At 37.1% G+C, this 10474-nt stretch overlaps 1 pseudogene; it reads left to right on the plus strand.

Moving 5' to 3' along the window:
• The first annotated feature begins 1727 nt into the window (after positions 1-1727).
• The window catches only part of LOC107702664 (constitutive coactivator of peroxisome proliferator-activated receptor gamma-like), an 18616-nt pseudogene continuing 9869 nt past the window's right edge, over positions 1728-10474 (plus strand).

Here is a 10474-nt window from a genome sequence, read left to right on the forward strand (position 1 = left end):
ATATATATACTAGAAGCTGGGTGTGCTCCTCAAGAGGACTATGGTATTGTAAATTTATTAAAGTCTTATATATTTTATATTTGCAGTTTTTCAAAGTACAACTGTTTACATGTAGTAGAAAGGTAAGCAAAAGAAATGTAATAACTTAATACTGATCTTCATTATGTTATGTGCAGGAAAAAAACATGAACTTCTGCGGAGAGTAATGTTTGCATAGTAGGTGGCAGTAATGCACCTTGTTGGATGCCACCCGCCATAAAACATGAAGAAGAAGAAGAGTAATGTTCGCGCTGCGCTGTTGTAACTGATCAGCGCCGCGCTGTCAGCTCGGTGGCGCTAGTAAACACGTCCTCTCTGTGCTGTCGAGTCGGTCGCGCAGCTCGGTCCATTGAGCCGCGCCGATGACAGGTCAGCGCGGCGCGAACACTTTAATACCGCGCTGTTTCGTCCCACATTTGGGTTGTTTGGCTTCCCATACTCGCCCCTCCCCACCCCCCAACCATTCGAATTTCTGTAGGCGGGAATTATTTGTAATGATATTCCAATGAGCCACTTTGTGATATCACAAAGCCCGGAAAACAAATGCTGTAGTCCAAACGAGCCGTTCGTTGTAGTTCTTGAAAAGGGATTTAAAAAAAAACGAAATATCTCCCTTTGGAGTGGACTTTGAGATTTGTAACTTTCTAGATCTTTTTTTGTGCCCAAACATACACACTACACACTGACTAAAATTAAAAAAGTGAAAAAGCACAATAGGAGCCCTTTAAGTGATAAAGGACACTAGTGCTCCATATCCTTACTGACAGCGTCGCAGCAATAGTGGTGAAATTCCCAGCAGTCACACACAGGTAGACACAGTAAAGGGTCTCTCGAAAATGTTCATTCATATTACCTGGTGTTTTTCAGGAGGCAAAACTATTGTAATAAGTGAGAAAAAGATGCATATAAAAGATAATTATTTGATAATTATTTACAGCTTAAACTGTTTGGATTTGAATGAATGTTAAAACATGGATATAGCAGGAACATTTAAATGTCTTTATATATATATATATATATATATATATATATTGGCAAATCTAGCATTACCTTGAATGAAAGAATGGTTAGATATTACAGGATGGTTTCAAACCATTTTTGTATAGTCTAAATTGTGTCTGACCAAAAAGTGTTAAAGTGATAAATGAAGCATATCGTAAATAAGTAAAAAAGTCAAATGCATGCATTCATTCATAAATGACAGTGAGAAGTAAACAGTGATTCTGCAGGTCTTAAAAATGTCTTAACAAGTCTTAATTCGCCATTCCACAATATAATGCCTTCAAAAGGCTTTAAATCGGAGCAGAAAATCTTCAATTCAAAATCAGGGCATTAAATGTTGCATGCACTGCAAACAACATGAGCACCTTCCTCAGTATTTTTGTTATCTAAACATCCTTAAATCAAAATACATTTACAACTCAAAGAAAACATCTTGGAGCGCTACTTGCTGAAAGGACCTCCGTTTAATTTCAAAATACATTTACTTTAGATAAAAAAATGACCATATGAAGCCTTGTTATCTGAGAAACTGAACAAAATTAAGTGAGTTTATGCTTAAGACAAGCACAAATATCTGTCAATGCGGTATGAAAATTACTTTTCCGTGTAAGTAATATTTCCATATACTAGTGTTTGTGAGCAGAACTAAGCTTCTTTTACTTTTTTTTTTCGTAAAATAAAGGTAAATGAGATCTGTTGGAAGTTGTAACAGTGCTTTGGCGTCATTTCGAAAGAAACACAAGCAAGTTCAGGGAGACAAGGTCTATGCTGTTGCAGACTTCATTAACATTCATCATCCCAGCACTGGGGCAACATTTGGTCTTTCCTCACTGTCGTTAGTTAAAGAAGACAAAGAAGCTTTAGAAAAAGGCATACACACACACACACACACACATATATATATATATATATATATACGTACTTCCAGGCCAAACATCCCCTTGGTTAGAAAGCAGCCGTCTCGTTCCTGAGTCTGTGTGTTTGATGGGCAAGTATGCACCGGGTGACATATTACAGGTAAAAAGAAAAAATGCACAGTGGGGTCCAAATGTTTGAGGTCACATTGGAAATATGGGATTTAAAATCTAATGTAAACATGCAATTAAACAAAGTTTTATCATTTTTAATTGCATGGTATAAATTAAATACATAACATTTAGAACTTTTCATGCTGGTAATATAATTTGTCTTCTAAAAATGAGTAATAAAATGATAGAAAATGCAGAAAAAGAAACACTTTAACTTTTGGACCCTACTACTGTATTTAACAAAAGCAACAGGCCCACCAGAAGTAACATGGCTTTGTTTGTTCTCTTACTAAGTGTTTCCATGTTTCAGGCAGCGCTAGGAAAGCACACACGGTCAGAGTCTTTCCTGCTCTATAATGTGTTATATGATGGAGTCGTGGAGTGCAGTAACACGTTGGAAGATGAGGATGAGGTGGAGTTACCACTGCAGGCCGTCTTATATCTGCCTGTCCGAGAACTAATCTACGGCCTTTTACTGCCAGTGCAGCCAGGTGCGTTTCATTTCTGTATTTACTTAGAATTTATGGAAAATATATTGTTTTATAATGCTTTTCTGTTATGTTGTAACATGTAAGCAACTGTGAGGAAGCCAACTAGAGCATTTTCAATAACATCTCCGTTTAATTTCAAAATACATTTACTTTAGATAAAAAAATGACCATATGAAGCCTTGTTATCTGAGAAACTGAACAAAATTAAGTGAGTTTATGCTTAAGACAAGCACAAATATCTGTCAATGCGGTATGAAAATTACTTTTCCGTGTAAGTAATATTTCCATATACTAGTGTTTGTGAGCAGAACTAAGCTTCTTTTACTTTTTTTTTTCGTAAAATAAAGGTAAATGAGATCTGTTGGAAGTTGTAACAGTGCTTTGGCGTCATTTCGAAAGAAACACAAGCTCAGGGAGACAAGGTCTACGCTGTTGCAGACTTCATTAACATTCATCATCCCAGCACTGGGGCAACATTTGGTCTTTCCTCACTGTCGTTAGTTAAAGAAGACAAAGAAGCTTTAGAAAAAGGCATACACACACACTCCAGGCCAAACATCCCCTTGGTTAGAAAGCAGCCGTCTCGTTCCTGAGTCTGTGTGTTTGATGGGCAAGTATGCACCGGGTGACATATTACAGGTAAAAAGAAAAAATGCACAGTGGGGTCCAAATGTTTGAGGTCACATTGGAAATATGGGATTTAAAATCTAATGTAAACATGCAATTAAACAAAGTTTTATCATTTTTAATTGCATGGTATAAATTAAATACATAACATTTAGAACTTTTCATGCTGGTAATATAATTTGTCTTCTAAAAATGAGTAATAAAATGATAGAAAATGCAGAAAAAGAAACACTTTAACTTTTGGACCCTACTACTGTATTTAACAAAAGCAACAGGCCCACCAGAAGTAACATGGCTTTGTTTGTTCTCTTACTAAGTGTTTCCATGTTTCAGGCAGCGCTAGGAAAGCACACACGGTCAGAGTGTTTCCTGCTCTATAATGTGTTATATGATGGAGTCGTGGAGTGCAGTAACACGTTGGAAGATGAGGATGAGGTGGAGTTACCACTGCAGGCCGTCTTATATCTGCCTGTCCGAGAACTAATCTACGGCCTTTTACTGCCAGTGCAGCCAGGTGCGTTTCATTTCTGTATTTACTTAGAATTTATGGAAAATATATTGTTTTATAATGCTTTTCTGTTATGTTGTAACTTGTAAGCAACTGTGAGGAAGCCAACTAGACCCCGTGGCGCCGACGCTGTCATTGGTACCATCATAATTGTCGATTTCTCCAGTATGAACCAAGTAGTCTGCAAAAAACCATTACAAATAGTTCCCAGCAGTGTTTGTTGTTGTTAACTAAAATTGTTAATCGAAATCGAAAGCTAAAATTGTTAATCGAAATCGAAATCGAAAGCTAAAATAAAATATTAGATGAAAGTTTTTTTGTTTTTCTTTTGGTAGGATTTTCATGGAAATTAGAAATCCAACTGAAATAAAATATGTTTAAGTTGAAATACTAAAATTACTTAAACTTAAAAAAGAAAAGTTAATTTAATAATACTAAAAAAGGCAAATAACACAATTAAAAAAAACATAAACTAAAATGAAAATGAAAATATAAAAATAAAAGCTAAAAGAATATTAATAAATACTATCATGGCATACAGTATGCAATTCTAAAATAACACTGATTCCCGCGGTCGTGGAAAAATCTGAGGAAATATATTATAAAACTTTGTTTTCTGAGCTTGACATAATCAATTCATGGAAATGTCCATGTTCAATAAAAATTATGTTTGACTACTAAATATTTCATTGGCTAGAAATGTCTTAATAATTATAAAAAATATATATAATTTTTTTATTGGTCAAAAGATGTAGTTAAGTGAAGTGTGATAAGTGTGATGTATTTTTGTCAAGTGCATTTTTGAAGATTTTATAAAGTGATCTTTGGATAAAAGTATTATTTTAATTTAAATATTATTTGTATTTTTCCTTAACATAGGCATTCTGTTGAGGTATAGAAATATAGGTTGTCCTCTTACTGTGCTGTTAACAAAAAATACATCTCCATTGCTCTGTAGTATTCTGGGAATTGGCTTGTTTCTGTCCAATGTTTGTGCTGTGGGCAAATGTGTGGTGAACGTGCTGTTGAAAAGAAGGGCCGGACCGAAGGGTACAAAACATATCAGATTTCAAACAGTCGACACTACACTGTAATTTTGGAAAGACTCTGTCAGTCAAATGATTTCATAACATACAAGCCTATTGCACAAATGCCCTTTCTGTGCCGTTTTTAAGGGATTTGTTTGCATTGTTGCTCTCCGTTTATATTAACTTCTCTCTGTTTTATAGATTGTTCTGGTCAGACTGTGTCAGTCAAAGAATGGTTCGTCTTTCCAGGAAATCCACTTAAGGAGCCAACCAGAGTCACTCCAAAACCCCTTAATAATCTAAGTATGTAATTGAGAAGTTGTGTTCCACATATTTGCTCATCGTAATGAAGCACCTCACTTGGAGTTTCTCATGTGCTAAGTGTATAATGCCTAGTGTTTTTAGCATCTGTTTTTATTTTAAAAGTGATGTAGTGTAATGCAGCCTTAAATAATCCTCTGATAATCTCAAGAAATCTATGTTCTGTTGTTAGTGTACATAATTCTCTTTGTTTGCTCTTTTGTATTTCCTTGAATCAGTGATTGCATGACACAGATGCTTTGTGATAAAAAGAAAAAGGCCATATGGTTTGATCAGTGCAGTTTGCTGCATTGCATATTTCATCACTGCATTACAGAGCATCCAATATGAGAATATTAGGGGATTTTGAAATATATTTCTGAGCCTGCAAAAGACAGAGAAGTGAATATAAAGTTATTCACAGCTAATATTTCATTAGCTAGATTTGTGAGTGCAATCTCCATAAATTATTTTAAACCATTATTTAGTAAACACAAAGTATTGTAAAAATCATAGCCTTTTATTATAACTGTTCAGTTATCCAATCTTTAAAGAGATAGTTCACCCAAAAATGAAAGTTCACTCTTAATTTTTTTCACCCTCAGGCCATTGAGGGGTAGGTGATTTTTTCTTCTGAACAGTAAGGAAGATTTTTTTTTTAGTGAAACCGTGCTCCTTGGTGATTCATAAAATGCAACGAAATATTTGGTCTGTGCAAGAAACTGAACATTATTTTACAACATTGTAATTCATAGCCTCAGACAATGGGGAAATCTGATTCTTTTCCGTGAACTGGTACTTTTGGACCGTTCATTTCAATGAACTGGTTCAATTCTCATGAAACGTGGATGTTTTCCATGTCTAAAGCATATAACGTGCATACATTTGTCTTTCTAAGCTCACCTTACAATGAGAAACCAAAAAAAATATTCTTTTCACCCCTTCATTCAAGTGATTTAAGTGGTTCAACTAGTTCACCAAAAAGAACCGGTTCAAAAGAATGATTCGTTCGTGAACTGGACATCACTCCGGACTGTTTGTCTGAGGCTCTGGATTACAGGTAATAATGTTGTAAATGATGTCCAGTTTCTTGCACAGACTGATCGTTTCGCTTGACAGCACCTCAATAAATCATCAGGAGCCATGGGTATTAATTTTGTGTTCCTTGATAAAAAACTGGTAGCCACTGACTTGCATTTTATGAATCACAAAGGACCACGTTTTCAGCTAAAAATCTTCTTTACTGTTCTACTGAAGAAAAAGTCTCCTACATCTTGGATGGCCTGAGGGTGGGTAAATCAACAGCAAATTTTCATTTTTGGGTGAACTATCCCTTTAATTTACTCTCAGACAAGTTGATCAAGGGCCCCCTGATCTGATGGCTCTGTGGTTTAGGACGGACCCAGAGGTGAAAGCAGTCCAAACATCAACACTACTGGATATCTTTGACCTGTATGAGTTTACTGAAGAGCTGAAGCGCTTTGATTGCTGTGATTTGTCTTGTAACCTACATCGCCATTCAGGTGTGTTAACTTTGCTTCGTTGATGCCACGGACCACTGAGGTTTTCGCTTGAATGTAAACAAATGGCTTTGTTCAGGTCCATTCGAGAACCACGTATGCTCTGTTAGCCTTTATTTATTAATGATGTGGCCTCATTGCATTTCAAAAGAGTTTCAGCGGTGTCTCTTCAACACTGTTTATAGTGTGTAGTCCTTATCAGACAACTCGCATACCCTTGCATTGTGTACAGATGTGTGTGTGGTGACACTTGATGCTTGTTGTGTATACATGAGTGTGATTTTCACAGCTTGCATGTAGGATAAAAACACTGTTTGCTCCTGGATCTAGGCGAGATAGCTTTCCCTGGAAGACGTAGATGCATATCTAAGCCAAGCTGTTTGTGTCAGACTCAAATCCTTCAGAGAAATGCAACAGCTCATTTGCGCCGCCTCGGCCTTGAAAAGTATTGTTTGTACACTCGCATGCTCACCCGTTTTAACTGGGCTTGGTTTGGTCTTCTAGAAAACAACTGTGGTAATGTGTGTTATTTTGTAACATACCTAAAAAAGACAGGCCGTTTTTGCAGTTGGTTCGATTGCAAGGTCCAAACCTGAGTTTGACTCCACCCTATTGTCATGCACTCAAGTTTCCATTTACATGACATTTATTCGTTTAGCGGACACTTTTGTCCAAAGCGCCTTAGAAATGAGGAATACAACACAAAGGGTTACGATAAGCTGTCCTACCACCTATGTTTGCGCAGACAGGATTCGTCATCAGGGCGTTCCGTTACATTATTGCAGACCGAGGAAGAATAAAAGGCGTTATTATTGTAATATTATGCGCTTTGTACTGTAATGTTTTCTCACCGGTGAGTGAGACATGTGGTAATCTGACAGCGTTGCGTTCAATCCTCCACCAACGCCGTCTCTCATTGTGACACTGGTTAGCCTCTGGTTTGCCTGAGCACGTTCATGTGTTTTGGAGGAGGCGTGGCTTTGGAGAGTGATTTGCAGGGAGGGTGGGACCTTATGCTTTCAAAGCTAGCCTCTCCGAAATTGTCTACCCTACCTTTAAGGAGGCAGTGAAGGCGCAGTCATATTTACTGTTGTTCAGCAAATTTTCGAAATCGGAATAGGAATCAAAGTTTTTAGGAATTTAACACCACGGCAGGCTGAAATTTGACATTGACCAACAGAAACCTGACTTCTTTTGTGAGCTGGGCTTCACTCTTCACTCACCTTTGACTATTAATTTTTCTGGCCTGTGATATTTCATCAAATTGACTTCACCTTGTCATGAGAAGTGCTAACAATAGACCTTAGTCCATTTTTAACATTTGACTGGAATGAAAAGGGATATAAATACTGTGCATTCAGTGGATTGTACTGTTGTTTAATAACATACCAATTGTTGAAACATCTTTTTGGGAAAAAATAAAAAATACTAGATGAAAACTCCAATTTTCCTCCAGTTTTGAAAGTTATGAGATTAAATCAATAAAGAAATAAATAAATGTCATTGTCAGCAGAAGAAAGCTAAGTGCTCATGGAAGAGATGTGTTTTTAGCCGTTTCTTGAAAATTGCGAGAGATTCGGCTGTTCCGGTAGGATTGGGAAATCATTCCACCAGTAAGGAACAGTAAATGTAGTTTCCTATTTATGAAATTAACATTATATGCCATTAAGTATCATTGTATGGACAAAAAAACAATTCTGGAAACTTTTGTTTATGTTCTATAGAAGAGAGTCTGTCATACAGGTTGAGAACAACATAAGGGTTTTAACATTAAGCCATGGTTTTATGTGAATGTTCAAGTGTTGTTGACCATTTAGATAATATTAGCTACGACTTAACAGGATAGTTCACGCAAAAATGAAAAATATGTCATCATTTACTTACCCTCATGCCGTTCCAAACCTGTATGACTGTATAAATTTAGAAGATTAAAAGACCATGCAACCAAAACTTAGAAGACCCAAAAGGCATGCACGGGCTTCTGTGTTGATGTGCTTGCTCCATGTATGTGTGTATGTATGTTTATATGTGAATAAAAGATAAATATTCATAATAATAATAAATAAAAAATTAAATAGGTTCATCAAATATAACGATCATATCTCTTCAAAAGGTCATTATGACCCTTTTTGGATCTTCTAAGATTTGATGGAATAGACTTTAAGTGTAGGAACAAAACATGAGGGTAAGTAAATGATGACACAAAAACGTAATTTTTGGGTAAACTATCCATTTAAAATAGCTACAGTAGATGATAAACACTGTAATTCACGTCAAATCGGCACAACAACATGGAGATGCAACAAATCGAGGCCTTTTACTTGAGAGATGCATCAGATTCTTTTGCTAGTATTTGGAAAAAAATGGGTAAAGAGGCTGGAGGGATAATTTCTGGTTGCTTTGCGACATTCCTCTCAAAAACTACTCTAATTGTGGTCTGAACCTGAGAGCAATGCTCTGGTGACGGGCTCCGCGTCGTCCCCGCCGGCAACCACAGGGCTATTTCAGCTCCCACCCTAATTTAAGCCTCCTATGCGTGCCAAGGGCAGCCTGTGGTTTCGCAGTGCTTGGATTGAGAGCCCTCCCCACAGCACAGATAATGGATGATAGAGGGACAAATTAGAGCCTCTTGGGAGATATCCAGCAAGCTGCCTCCTAATTTACAGACCCTCCTGTGTCTACGTCATCCTTTTTGCTTCTGGTGTGAATCCCTCCAGTCTGTTGTTTTCAGATGCTGATGCATATCTCACCCTTGACTGGTGAAACGCCAAGCTGTTGACAATACAAATCAACTATTAAGTTGTATTTATATTTTTACAGATTATATGTTTATTTACTTTTGCAAATGTGGTCCGAGCAAAGAATTTCAATCTCTCAGGTAGACAATGACTGACTGTATCTTTTATGCTTTGTAATGGCTGTTTATTATGCACTTGGCCGCAGTATTTATTTATATATAATCCCATTTGTTTACGTTTTGGCTCAAGTGAAGTGATATGGCTGGGTTTATGTTGTGCACAGTATGTTGGAGTGATGAATGATAGCGCTGAGGGTTTGTGTGTTTAGAGGGCGCGCACGGCAACAGGTGTTGGGTTGCTCGCTGACCCAGAGACGCGTGTGTGCCCAAGGCGTGGTGGCGACAGCCTGCCGCTGGCCAGATGAAAGTGTGTAAAGCTCTCCTGCCTCCCATGTGCCATGGGGTGGCTGGAGCACCTGTTATACGCGCCATTGTTGTCTCCCATCGGGAGTTACACTGTCACATCTGCCTGAAATGTGAAAAGGGATGGGGGGTATTAGGAGGCTGTAAGAGCCAGACAGATGGCAGGAGAGTCTCCAGGGGCTGCCTGATTACTCCCCTCTAATCTGCTTCCCCCTGTGTTGCTTTGTCATAGTAAGGGAATGTAAATGCAAGCTAAGTATGCCACTACACAGCATCTGTAAGGGATGAATTTAACAATTCCAGTTCAAACATTCGAACATTCTTTTAGTAATTTTGAGGAACAACCTATATACAGTATGTGTGTATATATGTATGTATATATGTGTGTGTGTGTGTGTGTGTGACCCTGGAGCACAAAACCAGTCTTAAGTCACTGGGGTATATTTTTAGCAATAGCCAAAAAAAACATTGTATGAGTCAAAATTATCGATTTTTCTTTTATGCCAAAAATCATTAGGATATTAAGTAAAGATCATGTTCCATGAAGATATTTTGTACATTTCCTACCGTAAATATATCAAAACGTAATTTTTGATTAGTAATATGCATTGCTAAGAACTTAATTTGGACAACTTTAAAGGCAATTTTCTCAATATTTTGTTTTTTTTGCACCCTCAGATTCCAGATTTTCAAATAGTGTATCTTGGCCAAATATTGTCCTATCCTAACAAACCATACATCAATGGAAAGCTTATTTATTCAGAAAATTAT

This window comes from Sinocyclocheilus anshuiensis, unplaced genomic scaffold, assembly GCF_001515605.1.
Source record: "Sinocyclocheilus anshuiensis isolate Anshui unplaced genomic scaffold, SAMN03320099.WGS_v1.1 scaffold6, whole genome shotgun sequence".
In the NCBI taxonomy this organism is placed as follows: Eukaryota; Metazoa; Chordata; class Actinopteri; order Cypriniformes; family Cyprinidae; genus Sinocyclocheilus; species Sinocyclocheilus anshuiensis.